General features: G+C 39.3%; 1 protein-coding gene across 1 annotated transcript in view; it reads right to left on the bottom strand.

The window, feature by feature from the left end:
* The window catches only part of si:dkey-215k6.1 (transmembrane protein 132B), a 191,381-nt gene that overhangs the window by 156,820 nt on the left and 19,183 nt on the right, over positions 1-15,378 (bottom strand). The gene's annotated exons all lie outside the window — the stretch shown is intronic.

Here is a 15,378-nt window from a genome sequence, read left to right as displayed (position 1 = left end):
TCTAAAGATAGTACCTGTGTGATTCGTTATTTGTCCCAGTCACAGGCAAAGATCTCTCTCCACAACACATTTTTTCTTTTCTATTGGGTCCCTTACAAAAAGCACACCACTTTAAGGTGCTATTGTAACTTTTAGGTAGAGTGCTGCAGTGTGAAGGTCACAACTGTTCTCCATTCAAACACCAAGTGACCCCACAGCACAATGGGGAAAAGAGTGTAATCAGCAAATGTGTATGTGTATGAGAGAGTGTGTGTCTGTGTGGGCCACTCAGGGACGGTTTGCTTTTTACACTAACACCCCACCACCACCACCACCATCGCCTTTTCCCATCTATCTCTCACTGCCCCCTCTGGGATGACGCTAACAGCCAAAACTGAGAAAGGCTGAGGACAAGAGGGATCAACGAGGGGCAGAGAGATGAAGGAAGAGGGAAAAGAGGAAAGAAGTATTTTAGGAGAAACAGAGAGTTTGTGTACAAAATGTCTTGTCTGCTGTGAGGAATATTGTACTGTAAATGGAGAGCTGTCACTTATCATTACTACAGAGTCTGCTCAGTACGAAGTGGCAAAATGAGCCGATAATGATCCTTTCTTACATGTACGCATGATTGCAGTGAACATCCATGATAAATGTATATTTTTTTAATGTCCAGGCTTTTTGACAGCATCATAAGAGTAAAGTCAGCATTGTATAGATGTTTCTGTGAATAGCAATAGGAAAACATGAATAACAGAAAGATAAAACAGAAAAATGCAGTTCCTGTCCCACGATACAAATATCAAATATATACCTGTGTGTCTCTTGTAGAGTCGTGATCTTTTACTCTGGTGTTTTATGACAGTGCTTCTGTATAATAGAAAGCCCTAGCCATCAAAGCTGAATTGTGGAGGTGCTTTAAGATTCTATTTATTAAACCATGAGTGGTAGGTAAATGGGAAAAGTTTCAACGCATCCTTGAAAGTTGAAACTCGGTGCAGTTTAAGTAGCTCCTCTTTACATTAAGGGGACATTGTATATTGTTGCCAAGTGAAGTTAAGCAATGAGTGATGAGTATCATTGTTAATAATCTTTATCATGTTTTTATGTAGTGCCTAACCAAGATGTCTTCCTGCTGAAAACCAACTAATTCACATAAGAGTTTTCCAGTTATTGTGACTATTTGGAGTATGTAAGTGCTACAATTTTTAACAAACACCTGCAGTTGTTATGATAAGGTTGTGACAAACAACATATGTGGGCAATAAAGTTGGAGGACTTTATGTACTGCATATTTAGGCTGCAGTCAGTGTGGGGAGTCTTGTGATGAACCCAGGTCCAGTACACGATGTACTGAACAGTGAAGCTGACCTTGGGACCAAACTCTAAAAGTCTAAGTCTAAGTTTTTTTTACTACAGTGGAAGACAGAAAGAAGAAAGTGAAAAAAAAAGGTACCAATAAATAAAAAAGATATGCTTCTCCACATTTGGAAGAGCTTTGTCTCGGTGAAGCCAGGATGCAGTGTGTGTGCATTTTGTGAATCCTCCTTGTATTGTTGGCCCATTACATCCTGTATATAGGCTGCACATCGGTCGGTGTATGCATGTATGTTTGTGACAGATGAAAGTGTGAGACTGAAAGTGAAATAAAGTAAGACAGTGTGTGTGTGTGTGTGTGTGTGTGTGTGTGTGTGTGTGTGTGTGTGTGTGTGTGTGTGTGTGTGTGTGTCTGCCCTGGCCTCCCTAGGGCTAGGGGTACCAGATGCACTGAGCTTCATCATCACAGCTAAAAATATACATGGTGTACACATGCATGCACACACATACACACCACTGTTAGCACAGGACACATTAACAACATGCCTCACTGATTCTTTCTCTCTTTCTCTTCATTTGTCTCACGCTCTCTTACTTTTTTGTCTTTTTCAAACTGTTTTATGTTGCTCTGGCAGCTCTCCTCTTCATCTGTTTTTTTCACCTATCTGATTCGGTCTCTCTCCCACTGTCTGTCTTTCTGCCTCTATCTCTGTTTTGCTTGGAGATAAGTTGTTCAGAGTTTGCATTCACATATCTGTCTCTCTCAGGACCTCGTTTCCTTTTCCACCCACAATCTATTCCCAACATCTCGCTGAGTTTGTCAGTCAGTGTCCTCTGTAGCCTCCTTTACAAAGAACCAAGATACCATGGCCATATTTCAAAGTAAGGCTTCAGTTAATGATTCTTTTCATAACCTGTTATGAAAAGACTACATTATTTATGGATTATTTCAATTGATATCAATCATATAGTCTATAAGGAGTCAGAAAACAGATTAGTGCCCATAGACCACAGTTTCCCATGTGTTTTAGGATAACAGAAATTACAGCATATTTAACCTGGAAAGATGCTAACAGTCTATCAGAGAGCTCTTTTCAAATTGTGCACAATTCATTCAGCTCTCGACAATATTTTTCACTGTTTTGGACGGGAGCCATCACAATGGCTGTGCTGTCCAAGTCAGCGATTAGTGGCTTGAAATCAAACTGTTGTCTCTGTTTTCTCTACACAGTGCTCATCACTGCATGTCAACTTTCACCACATTTCCAGCTTTAAAAGACTCAAAGCGTGGAGCAGCATCAGCAGCAGCAGCAGCAGCTATGGCTCAACATGCTGAGGTACATTCACTGTTTTCTTTTCTCCACAGTTTTTTCTCAAGAGGAAATTATGGAAGATTTAGAATAAAGGGGAATGAGAGAAGAGTAGACAAGAAAAAAGTGAGGTGAAAGAATATCAGAGGACAGGAGGTGACAAGAGAAGAGGAAATGAGCCTAAATGAAAAGAGAAAGTGAAGGGAGGGAGGGATGAAAGGAAATGAGAAAGAAAGGGGAGGAAGAAAGGAGGCAACAAAGAGGATGAGAAGAAAAAAGCAACAGAGAAGAAAGGAGACAAGAGGGCCAGCTTTGATAACACAGCAGGTGGCACAGCAGGTAGAAACTACCTCCAACGTTGTCCTAATCACTTTTTAACCTTTCTCCACTCCTCACTTGTTAGCATGCCGAAACCCGGACTAGGAGAAGCGAGCATTAAGATAAGGAGAGGAGGAGAGTGAAAGAAGCACCAGACATTAGTAAAAGAGGGAGAGAAAATGAGAAAAAGATGCAGAGCACAGACACGGGAGCAAGACGATGTCGGTGTTTTACCCCAAGGAGCTGCCAAACAGATGAGCAATTACCTCACGTCCAGGCAGATCATCATGTCATTTGGCTGTAAATGTGGAATTGTCTGAACATGACCACGATACGGATGTCAGTAGCTTGTATTCACTTCGACATGTCATCATTTCAGCATTGCAGGCGAAAAGACTTGTCTTGCTGCATGTTAATGTGTCTGGCATGGTCAAAGTTTGAAAATGTTCTATTTGTAAGTGTGTGACAAAAAGTATATTATCTCATAGACACTGTTTATTACATTGTGTCTTTAGGGCCGCATTTTTCAACGTGTTGCTTCTGCTGTAAAGAAAAGAACCCAGCAGATGCAACCGTGCTCGGCAACAGTCCACAAGTTGTCATCTTAACACTTGTTTCTGTAAAGATTAAACAAGCAACATGTAATGCTAGCTGCCATCTACAAACTTCACTATAAAACAAATGCACATTTGTTTTAACTCCATACTGTTCTTGCAGTTAGCAAGGGCAGTCAACAAGGGTTTTGTGCGTGTTTGTGTGCATGCTGGAAGGGACATGTAGTCCTTTGGGACTGAGCAATAGAGCGGCTCGGTTCCAGTACTGCTCCAAATAATACCAACAAACTGTCAAGTTTCACACAAACCCAGCAGCACCTAGACGTAGGAGAAAGCCGAGGAAGCTCAGCTGATGGCAAATCCTTAAAATCCATCACTGTTTTGGCTCTGGAGGCTTTGTGCTGGTGTGTGTGTGATGTTCCGTTTCAGTTTGGTGAGCTCAGCACCCACATCCTGTATCTAGGGATTCGCACAGTGTGTGTGTGTGTGTGTGTGTGTGTGTGTGTTTGTGTGTGACAAAATTCCTCCTTACTCATTTTTTTCACAGTTTTTCAAGAAAATGACTGATGATATGATGTTGCTCTGGAAAGTGCCTGAATAAATAAACAAATGTGTGAAACTTACACAAAAATATTATTAATTTTCTCCATCTATGTGCACTTGTATCTCAGTTTTACAGAAATCCGGGTAAAGACACAGAGAATCCTTTGTAAACGTCCAAATCCAGCTCTTGTTAGCACAGCTGTTTAATGTGTACACTTACTTGACAGTCTTAACATGTGCCTCTTCAAACAGTCAGTAATATGAGAATATGAAACTCAGAAGAATTTAGTCACAGTAAAGGTTCAGTTTTCCATATTTCCTGCCTGAATATTGCTGCATCATGAGAAGGTATAGTGAGATTACAGATCGCAGTGCATGCAAACATCTAACCTTCTGTAGACTGTTTGACTGGTGACTGGTGTTCGTCAGCATTTTCCTCAGTAAAAGTTATATATGCTGTCTCCTAACTTGCACAAATGGTGAAAACAAGACAAGTAGAGAAGATTCAACGCAAAGATTCTTCTTTTCTATTTTATTGCTTTGCTTTGTTTTTACAACCAAAGCTTAAAAATGATCTGTCAGTGCTGAGAGATAACATGGCTTTGAATATCTGGGAATAATCTTTACATGTGTGAATATGAGACATAATCTCTGCCTAAGCTTCTTTACTGTGTCATGTCATCTTACAGTCACTCACACACAGGCCTCCCGCAGTAATCCAAGAAGTGACACGACATCTACCAACAGGGTTTTATTGAGCATGGTGACTTCTCCTTTTAGCAACACAGTTTCCAACCATCTGATTACACACATTCATGTTCCACATGTCCATCATTTACTGCGTTGACCCCTGAGAAGTACACTGTGGCAGGAATTGCCTAACTTCTCTTCACCTTCGCGCTTTTTATTTGATCCCAAGACTCCATAGATTGAGTATTCAATAGTATCAAGCATTTGCCACTGCACACACACACACTCTAAAAACACCTGGTGTAAAACTCGTCCCAAGGCATTTTTATGAAGATAAGAATTTGTACCATATTTATAATATATTTCACCTACAAAAACAAAAAACTGCCAGACTTGTTCACATGCTTCAAAGTATCTTAACATCTATCTTTATAGCTGTGATAAACTCTTTTCTGATGGCCTGTCTTCACCCTCTGACATTACCAATAGGAGTATTTTATTAATGAGTGCCACTCCCAGAGGCAGGTGAACTAGACCCTTGTCATCATGACCACAATAATAAATGCAGCGAGCATACTAGACCTTCACTGTATCGATAAACACAAGATTAAGGTTGTAAAATGCTCACGGTTTAGTAAGGTTTAATAATAAACTTTACTGATCCCTTTGGGGAAATTGTAGTTTGGGTTAAACTAGGAGTCAAAAAACCTCTGTCAGTATGGTTACAATACCTTTACACATCAAATAACATACGTTGATTATTGGTTCAACTATCCCTCCCTACGCAGACTTTCTTGTTCTTTATACAATATCATCTAACCAATTCCTTTGGTTTCTTCCTAACGACTATGGCCACCAACAATAAAATGTAACCTTGTGTAATAACCTGACCTATGTGGTTAGCTTTCGGAGGAGCATAGTGTCGTTTTTCGCCTCATAATAGTTTCTGGGAGTGACTGTGGGTCGGGAGATAGAGCAGGTCTTCTACTAATCACAGGGTCAGCAATTCGATCCTTAGCTTGACCAGGAAAAGTGTCCTTGAGATACTGAATACAAACTGGTTTGTTTAAATGCATCTGCCAAATGATTCGATCTCTTTGGCCTAAATTTGAAGGACACATCAAATTTGTAAATTTGCAATGCAGCAGGTTCCAGATTCTGGGTTACTATTAATGTAGGAAACCATTTGCCAGTTATCCATGTGTTGAGTGAAATATGGCAACTCAAACTGCAAACACAAGCATCATGAAGCGGTAACTGAAAACGTTTGCAGTACTATGGACTATTTGAAGGACAAAAAGGTCACCAGAGATTCACAAAGAAAAAAAAAAAAAGAACATTAAAACTAGAGGGCAATCTGACCAAATCTGGAGGAGAGGCAAGTGAAAATGTTCACCAGAGACTGATTTCAGATTTCATTTGCATATGTAGCACATGCTAAGTTGGGTTCTGCAGAGTGGATGACTCAGTGACATAGTGACAGCTTAGGGAGCATGTTACATCAAAACTGACTGTTAGACACTGTCTCTCTGAGCGCGGGAACGCAATAATGCGAATGCGCATGTGAAAATGAAAAATATTGTTTTAGCAGTGTTTAAATTGTGCAAAGCAGTTATGTGCATTTGTGGGTTTGTGAGTGAATCTGTTTCCTGATCCTTCCCACAGCCTGTGGAGAGGATAAAAAAGATTTAATACCTCTGCCAAGGTGATGCCCTACAGTGCTGCCTGTCTTACACACTTACACACACACACACACACTCAGGGGATTAACTAACCACCTCTGGTGGCAAAGTACAACAGTCTACTAGCATGTCCAGCAGCTATCTTGGACTCTAGCAAAACTGCACACACACAAATTGCACAAAGCATCTGAGACTCACCACTAACACAACCACACACTTGTGAAAAGAGAACATTTTGACAGGCATTGTCAGCACATGTGCACACCCATATTTTGGCTACCTTTTTTCCAACCTCAAGGCGTTCTCTCTATAGTTTTTCTCCTCTTTACCCCTCTGTCTCTCTTCGCTTCATCTCCAACATTGTCCAGATTACCTCCACGTTCATCCACTACTGTGGGTATTCCTCTGTTGCACCATGTCTCTGGGCAGTTTCCCACTTTTCAATGTGCATTTGTCTTTTATTCCTGATATTTAATCATAGACAACATAGAGTTTTAGGGAGAAGGGTGGCAAGTGTGTCGCTGTCTGATACAAAATTGCATATAATATACGTCAGTAGAATAAATAAGCAAATATTTACTTAAATTGACCTTTTCAAACTCTTCAAATTTAAACTTTGCTGTATTTTTAATTGCAACTTGTTTAAAAAAGAAAATACAGTCATGTAATTACAAACTTCTGGAATAGGGGCTGACAGACGGCAAGGTACGAAGTGCAGTTATGGCACTTGAAGACACATTTGCCTGCCTCTACTGTAACTTTGTAACGCTAACAGTGACAAAGGTAGACAGCTATTGTCATTAGTTAGCTGTCCCCAGCAGGTATCCAGACAGGCCTGTGGATCTCTCCACTGTCTGGACTTTAAAGTAACTCTTCCATAAACCTCTCTGTCTCTCTCCTCCTTCCTGCCAGGATAGTTGCTCATCTCCTAGCAGGGAATCCTTTAATCTTGACCCAAGGTGGAGTGATGACCCACACACACACACACACACACACACACACACACACACACACACACTGGCTATCTCTGTAACTAAGAGCTTAAGCATGTGTTCAGATGCGTGGGTGTGTGTGTGTGCGATGCCCTTTTAAGCAGGAAACTGAATTTGATTTGGATCCAGTGAAAATGTGAGACTGACATGCTGAAATGCAATTGTCACTTCTCGCCGCATAACTTTAAATACGATTCCACCAGAATATCACTGTCCTATACATACACACATACACGAAACATCGGGGAAATATAGACACACTCATATAAACTCAATATACAAGCATATGTTGACATGAATGTTTTAACACACACACACAACCAAAGCAACAGGCCTGAAACACTGCAGAGGAGGAAGACCAGAACAAATCAGTGAATTGAAAGGAGGGTGAAAGAAAGGGTTGGAAACAGTGTTCTGTGGGCTGCCAGGCTGCCAGCACAGATTAACACACTTTCTCTCCTTCTGCTTTATTTCCTTTCCTTTCTTCAATCTTGTCCTCCTCTCCCGTCCTTCCATTCTCTCCTACCTGTTCTGCCATCCTTCCTTCCTTTTTGTCTTTTGGTTCCTGTTTCTTCCTTCATGATGCTGTGTTCATTGTTTCTCACCTCTTTTCGGCTCTCATTTTCAACCCCCCCTTTCTTTATCTTCTTGCTTTACACACTCTTCTACCATCATTTCCTCCTTCTTCCTAGTTCCCCATTTAGGCTATCCATAATTATTCCATTTCTCTTCACACTGTTGCCATCTTCAACACCTTATCTCCTTTACCTGCCTCACTCTGTTTCCCTTAATACCATTTTAACTCTCATCCTGTGTTCTTTCTTCCTATACTCTCTCTCTCTCAATACCCATCTTCTCTCTATTGGTTTCTACAGTGGAGAAAAAAAGTATGTGAACCTTTAGGAATTTCATGTTTTTCTGCATTCATTAGTCTGATCTTCATCTAAGTCAAGCGTATTAACAAATCTAATTTAAATGAAATAAATACTTTCTACCACTAGCACTATGAGTATACGTATATGTGCTATTATATGTGCACATTATATTTGTTAATACTCTTGACTTAGATGAAGATAAGACCACATTTTATGCCAAATTAATGCAGAAATCATACAATTCCAAAAGGTTCACATACTTTTTGTTGCCACTGCATGTCTGAGTTTTTCCTGTTTTCTTTCCATTTTTCAAATTTCACAAATATTTCCATTTCAGTGTGCAAATAGACAAATAGGGGCACATACTGAAGCAGTATTTATAAATACTAATTTGCAAAAATACTGTGCATATCAATACAAGTCAGGAATCAGTGTGTTGAAACCTCCTAGGTCACATAACCTACTTTGGTATGTGTGTGCATATGTACCCGCATGTGTCTGTGTGTGTACTAGGTGAATGATAAATTAGGCTGACTCTGGCCTGCTATCTTTTAACCACAATTAGAAAGCCTTTCTGACAGACTGTCAGACTCAAGGCTAGCAAACACACAGTGGACACACGTCTGGAGGCACCCAGCAGCTTACAGACAGACGAGGAAGAATGACGTATGAACAGACACCAATTCCAAACCGACACACACACACACACACACACAGTGATACATGGCCATCATTACCCGCGCTCCTCCCTTGACAGCTGTTCCCTCAGCAGAGTGCCCTGCGATGGTGCTCCACCACGCACACACTTAATTCACCACCCCTCTGCGACTACAGGCACAACATGTTAATCCATTGAGAGGTCAAAAGTACACACAAATACACACACTCAAACACATACAATACCTATATCTTTATCTAATGATATTTAATGTCCAGCTAAAAAAAAGCAGGGTAGTGTGTCTGCTGTGGTAGCCATTCAAAATGCCTCCTATCCTGCAGCCATCTTGCTACTGCTGCAGTGTGTGATACTGAAGCAACATTTCACCTTGTGTTACCTCCACAAATGCAATGCTGTGCAAATGTGAGTGAATCTGAATGCAGCTAGTGCAAAAGTCGCATTGGTGTGAGGAAAAGTGTTGGTTCATATCTTTCTTAATATTCTGAGAGCAACTAGTCTGCAGAGGATTTATTTGAGTAATGATGTGAATGTGCCCAACTCATATTTTTCTATTTAAAAGGTGAATTTCACCATTTAATTAGCTTTAATTTTAATTCAACTGGAAGAATAACTTTTGGTTTACATATATACCCCTCATGTACCACAAAATGTTGTTGTGATGTTCGCAACAAGTGTGTTGACAGACAAAAAATGGCAGAGGGAATGAGAAAACAAAGTGCCACATGGCTTGTGTTTGGTTGAAATAATGTGTTGGCCACTGTTGGTTGCCTTCCAGCTAATAATCAGGGGAACATAATCTGTGTGGCGGAGCTGAAATTGTTTTGATACACAAACCGACGGTAAAAGTACTGCTAGATTTAACACATAGATCAACATCTATTACATTTATTATGTAATACTATGTCTCCACTGGCACCAGACTCTTTCTATACACAGAGGCAGAATGCAAACTTAAAAAAAAAAAAAAAAAAAAGTGTTTCCTTGTCTGGTCATAAATTTTAACCAGTGCTTTAAGTGCTCTTTATTTTTCCACATTAACTTCTAGAGAGAGTGAAAAAGCGAGGTTGAGTACAAAGTGATACTGCCAAACTGGAACAATCAGAGGAGCTGCTCTGCCAAGTAAACGACAGAAGGCTAGAAAGAAAAAGTACTTGTCCTCACTTTCACCCTGGCTAATATCACTTGCATGATTCTTGAGTATATCTCTAGATTTCTTTTCTCTCTCACTTATTCTCATTGTCCCTTTCTTCAATTCGCCACCTTCCTTGTACCCTTTGCTTGTTTCTCTTCATTCTCTTTTTCATTGCCTGTTTAAAGTGTTCCCTCCTGCAGTTTGAAAGATTTTAAGCAAATAGTACATATGATTTAACAAAAGCACCACAACTAATGTGTTTTTTTTTTTTAGATTTGCAGCTTTATTGGCCACACAGTTTTTGAGAAATACTGTGCTGTAATTACACGAATAAGGGCTATGATTTTTTGCATTCGCAGCTGTCCACTTCAATATATAATGACAGAATAATGATATGATTCAAAGAAGAGTTCTTTGTAATTCTATTAGATCACAATATGAGCTTGACACCAGGAAGGAGTAAGGTAAAGTACCTCTTAAGATATTTACATCTGAGTGATAAAAACAGAAACACAATTAGAAGCTTAAAGATGAAAATGTGCTGATTGATCAGCTGCTGTGGTACAGTCCTGAAGTGCATGTCTAGATCTAGAAGATATTTATTTAGTCTTATGAACTACTTTTCATTCTATGCTAACTACCATTAAAACAATGCAAAAAAGGGATTTTGTTATAAACTATACAGCATAGCTCATATTTTCAATGCCTGGGCTTGTAAAACAGGTAAATGTTGAATAATTTAAGTGGACCCACATTTGGACCTTGGGGGACTCCACATAGTAGAACAGCTAATTATTTGATTGAGGTTTATAATGTTCAGAATTTTAAGTTTATATGGACCAATTTTCCTTCACGTTAATGGGATAAATTCATTATTGGAGCTTCTGGGTGTCAGAACTTATCCGTTTTAGTTTAGTTTAGTTTTTGTTTGTTTGTTCTTGTTTGGTGAGCCTATGCTGATCATATGACTCATACCAACATTATACACTAAAGTGTATTATGACCACTGTCTAAGTTGCTGAATAGGGGACCACCAGCGATGGGGGAGCTGTCCATGGTGCTCACCCTTGTTCCCACTGCTGGGCAGGATCCCTGCTGGTTCAGTCTGATGACCAATAGTAAATTCCAGTTAATTTTCCTGTCATTGTTACCATCTGTTCCTGTGGCTGTGTCTCAGCACCACTTGTTAATTAACGTCACCTCTCTCACACCTATCTCTTGACGCAGACAGTCTGGTAGGGGCACACAACTGATGACACACTGAATGTCTTGTCCAGACAAGGTTCAACTAGGTCCAAGCAGTTGTCATGGCCAAATAACATTAATAATCAGCTGAATAGTTGTTAAGTGTGTGTCTGCCTTTAGTGCGAGAGTAGTGTGTAGCCTGTGCAAGATGCAATATAGTTCACCTTGTGGCGCTGCCGTATCCTGCAATATCTTGAAGTATAAGCCTTCACAAAGTTTGCTTCGTCTTACCTTTACTAGTGTTTGGTTCTCTTTCTATGCTATGGTGCAAGACGTGTTTTTATTTTTTCACAAATATGGGAAGAAATAATTTAACATTGTAGCGCGTTATGGACATTCTGTAAAACAGATTTTGATAAGAAAATATCTTCTTGAAATACACGCCAACTTTACGCATCTGATTTTATTGCAATTAACACAGAGGCATAAAGAACCTCGTTTGTGTTATTACATACTTTGCATCCCTGAAAATTCAATGCCTGCCTACATGGAAAACTCTGCATAAACATGCATATATATTTGCTTTTGTTGTAGCACCGGGAAAAAACATAAGCAAGTAAATGATGGAGAGTGAGTGAGGAGGATAAATGTATCGCTTTAAACTTTAAGTTGCATCACCACAGGCAAATAAGATCAACTTCTCTTTTTCAGTTATCATCGAGCCCCTTCCTTCTTTTTTCATTTTTTTTTTTTTGTTTTGTTATCTTTAAATCTTTCACTATCCAAGTTCTTTCTCATGCTGTCTCTTCTTCTCTGCCTCATCATCTTTATCTTCTCTTTCTTTCTGCACTCCATTCTCCCATTTCTTTTTTTGTTTCTGTCCACCTTCTCCCTCCCACTCTCCTATCATGATGTCTGTACAGTTGGCAGCTTTATCACACTCTCTTGTTGTAAATACAAAGGCGTTTTAATCCTCAAACATTGCCAACAAATACAGGAATCTCCAATCAATACACTGCAATTTTTGCCATTCGCCTCTTCTTGTCTCTCAACTCCTGCTTTCGTCCATCCTTGACACCTTTTTTTCAAGCTTGTGCTGTCTTTTTTTTTTTTATACTTAAAATCCCAATATTCTTTTCTCTTCTTCACATTTCTTCTCTTGTCTGCCTTCCTGACTCTTCTTTTCTTCTTCTCCTGCTATGCATGCCAATTTGTTATTGATTTTAAACTGTTTCCAACATGGGGTTTGACAAATTGCCACTGACAGTATCCACTATTTTGTGTATCTTTAAAAGTTTTTATACCAAAATCGCACAAGATGCAGTTTTCTTTTTTCCAACACACAGTTTTGCTCTCTGCAATGAGTAAAAAAGCCTCTAGCAGCATCACTGTCATCAGCATGCATACTCAAAGCTCAATCAAAATGTTGCAATACAAGTGTAACCCACTCTGTCTGCACCCATCTTGCAGGTGCCTCTGTGTCTCTGCCTTCTACAATCTGTGGTCTCTGCATTTTCTTTTTGTTTGCATGTTGTGGAGTCTTGTGTCTAGAAGCAAACAGTGGACACTAGAATATGTATTGCGGTTCAGACCGAGTAGAACATTCTCATGTCTTGGCAAAACAATTGTTAGCTCTACGTACAATACAGTGGACTGAAACATAAGTTAACATGAGTTTTTCAGACTATTGATACTGATCCACATCTTTCTATGGAACTAAATTGGATTTAATCAATAAACCAGCTCTTTAGGTTTATGACAATATAAAACAAAGAAACTGAATCGCAATTGTCATTAGATAGATGCTCCATGTAGAAATGCAAAACTTTTCAGAAAATATTTGTATTTTAGAATTTAAGTTTACTTTACATCAAAAGGAGATAGAGGAGCTGGGAAATAAAACCTAATGAATATCAAGAATTCAAGCCAAACGCTAATACTAAGACAAAGCTGTTACATTCCTCCAATTATGTGAGAAACATGAGGGAAAGAAACAACTAAACTACAAACTACACATGCTATTTAGTTGTTACATACAGACACTGTAAAGGGTAACACATATTACTTCTCACTGATTACTCCCACAGGGGAAATAGCAAAATATCACAAGTTGGAGCCTTTACCCATTAAACTGGCATTAACATACTGTAAATGGTGACTCGATGTTGCTCATAATTACAATGGGATTTATAAATATTTATATATTGTAAGTACATATAAAAGAACAACAGGGTTCGTTAGAAGCTTTTAATTAATGCAAAAATAACATTTTAAACTAACCATTTATAATATTCTAGGTTACTGAACTGCTCAAAATCCAGTTAAAAAGTTAATTTGGTAATTTAAAAAAACACTAACACATCATAAAGCATTTGGGCTAATGGCCATGTAGTAGAAATGTGTGTCACATTTTGAGAAGCAAGCTGATCATGACCAGAAATCACAGGCACTGATGAATCCTTCAGCAGAGCAATGAAGAATGAGAGTTAAATTAAGTACAAAGCAAACATCAAATGGCTTATTAACTTATGTATGTATGTATATACGTCAACTTGTAGTGAACAATGCATGAGTCAAATTAATTTTACAATTTGTGTCCCTCAAACAGCCTCCTGAAGAAAGCCACACTTCAAGTGTCTCTGTGTTTTTCTTCCTCGCTCACGCTCATCTCAAAGTAAACATAAAACGCCCATAAAACAGATGAAACACAAAAGACAACAAAAACAAAGACCCACATTGTCTCACTCCATCTTCCTCTGACTCACTGTGTCTCTCACACACACACACACGTGCTCGGAGAGAAAACCAGCGAGGGGAGTGATGGATGAAGAGAGGAGCTGTGTGGGTGTGGCTGAAATAGAACTAATGACAGAAAGACAAGCAAGTGAGAAAACATGAGAACAAGTGGGAGACAAGAGAGAGTAACAGAGATGGGGAGATGGAGAGAAATAAAGACAAAGCGAGTCAGAGATGCAAAGAAAGGAAACAGGCAAAAAAAATAAGGCAAAAGAAATTCACAACATTGATACATAAGAATTGAAGTTTCTGCAATTTGCTCCTTAGGTGTAGCCAAAAACCTGTTTTTATAACTATGGCTGAGATAATGGTGCCATCCTGCTGTATAGCTGCTACATTGGTAATAATTTGGGGTGTTTGGAGTCAACTCCGTCCCTTGGAAATATTGCAACTGTTGCTGGAAATACTGCAAGAGGCTGTTTTGGCAGGAGAAGCGCATTCATTCATGAAATAAAATTCATTTTCGATAACATTTTAACTGCAACTGATATCTATGAATGGATTTGTATTGATTTTAGTGAAAGTGTTTAGTGAAGTGCGTTGGTTGTTGTGCTGCCACCGACCCCACATGGTTTCATCCTAAATGGTTCAATTTGTCCTGTGTAACAACCAGACATAGATATATAAATTATTTATCTACTGAGATTTTTATCAGCACAGGTTTAGTGCGTGTTTGATAATTGGATCCTCTATGACTGTGGTGTAATAAACTGACTAAATACAAGTGAATTTGAAAGAATAATGATTAGTTCAAGGATGATGTGTCACCTGAAAACCACTTAATTGAATGCGTCTGTGATGGCAGTGTGGCTGTGGGGGTTGGGATTTGTCCCAAAAGCTTTGCAGCTAGCTTGGAGAGATGAGAATTATAAAATAAGTCCATTTCTACCCCCCACACACACACACACAAACACAGATGCACACACCTACATACAGTACACACATACAGTCAGTGATTCAGGCTTTATTTACCTCTCATAGGAACATGAGATGGCAAAACAGCTCTTAAACAGCCAGCTGGGAGGGGGAGCGAGAGAGAAAAAAAGGAAGTGGTAGAGATTTAAAAAGCAAGAAAGAAAGGAAGAAAGCTGTAAATAAGGATAGAGAGAAAAGCAGCTACAAACCCAAATCAATAACACGATGGAAGACCCAAGAAACAGGGAGAAAAGTCCAGGTGAGAGGGAGCCAAAGGTTGGAGTGAGGTAGTACATAAAGGAGAAATAAAACTTGGTGAACAAACTGAGAATGAAAAAAATGAAAAATGTGGTATGTAGGGCAGGAGATAGAGGAGGGAAGAGGGGAAGTGCATATGGAGGGATCCACCTTTCC

This window comes from Anabas testudineus, chromosome 9 (assembly GCF_900324465.2).
Source record: "Anabas testudineus chromosome 9, fAnaTes1.2, whole genome shotgun sequence".
Taxonomy (NCBI): Eukaryota; Metazoa; Chordata; class Actinopteri; order Anabantiformes; family Anabantidae; genus Anabas; species Anabas testudineus.
Note: the sequence above shows the minus strand (reverse complement) of the source record. Positions and strands in the feature narration are given on the sequence as shown.